This window comes from Mus pahari, chromosome 7 (genome assembly GCF_900095145.1).
Source record: "Mus pahari chromosome 7, PAHARI_EIJ_v1.1, whole genome shotgun sequence".
NCBI classification, from domain to species: Eukaryota; Metazoa; Chordata; class Mammalia; order Rodentia; family Muridae; genus Mus; species Mus pahari.
The window spans coordinates 60,996,096-60,997,385 of record NC_034596.1 but is presented as its reverse complement, the minus strand read 5'-3'; the positions used below and the strand labels follow the sequence as shown (position 1 = coordinate 60,997,385).

The following is a 1,290-nucleotide window of genomic DNA, read 5'->3' as shown; positions in this document are numbered from 1 at the left end:
AAAACAGAAAGTTCCTTCGTCCTATCCTTAAAGGATAACACTTGTTATTTATTTTAGAGATTATAATTTACTTACAGTTTCCATCCCCTCTTCCTCCCTCCAAACCCTCCCTTACAAACCTCCCTACTCAATTTCACGTTAAGTGGTTCATTTTCACCAATAACAGTTGCAAATATGTACACACACACACACACACACACACACACACATTCCTAGCTATAACCTGCTGAATCTGTGTAATGTTGCCAGTATGTATGGTTTGTTGTTGTTGTTGTTGTTGTTGTTTTATGGGTTTCTTAACATGCTTATGCCCATAAGCATGTGATTTGGGTTTTTAAAAATGTGGCTATAAAGTGTTGCCATTTAATCCTTCTGCAATTTTTTTAATGTCTTTCTTTTTGTTTTTTTGTCGTTGAGTCCATTGAGTTGAGATTTATAAATGAATTGTCACTAGGAGAAGCAGGAGCTGGTAGGCTTTTCTGGTTTCTTTCTTCAGGGACTTGAAATTCTTAACATAGATACTTCACTTTCTTGGTTAGAGTCACACCAAGGTATTGTTTATTATTTGTGACTATTGTGAAGGGTGTTGTTTCCCTAATTTCTTTCTCAGCCTGTTTATCCTTTGAGTAGAGGAAAGCTACTGATTTGTTTGAGTTAATTTTATATCCAGCCACTTTGCAGAAGTTGTTTATTAGGTGTAGGAGTTTTTTGGTAGAATTTTGGGGTCACTTAAGTATACTATCGTATCATTTGCAAATAGCAATATTTTGACTTATTCCTTTCCAATTTGTATCCCTTTGACCTCCTGTTGTTGTCTAATTGCTCTGGCTAGGACTTTGAGTACTATATTGAATAGGTAGGGAGAGGGTGGACAGTCTTGCCTAATCCCTGATTTTAGTGGGATTGCTTCAAGTTTCTCTCCATTTAGTTTGATGTTGGCTATTGATTTTCTGTATATTGGTTTTACTATGTTTAGGTGTGGGCTATGAATTCTGGATCTTTCCTAGACTTTTACCATGAAGGGGGTGTTGAATTTTGTCAAATGATTTCTCAGTCTCTAGTGTGATGATCATGTTTTTTTTTCCTTCCTTTGAGTCTGTTTATGTAGTGGATTATGTTGATGCATTTCAGTATATTGAACCATCCCTACACACCTGGGGTAAAGCCTACTTGATTGTGGTGAGTGAACCTTTTGATGTGTTCTTGCATTCCGTTTGCGAGAATTTTATTGAGTATTTTTGTATTGATAGTAATAAGGGAAATTGGTCAGAAATGTTCTTTTTCTGTTGG

General features: G+C 36.0%; 1 protein-coding gene across 1 annotated transcript in view; it reads left to right on the top strand.

Moving 5' to 3' along the window:
- Nucleotides 1-1,290, top strand: part of Mis18bp1 (MIS18 binding protein 1) — a 56,294-nt gene that overhangs the window by 759 nt on the left and 54,245 nt on the right. The gene's annotated exons all lie outside the window — the stretch shown is intronic.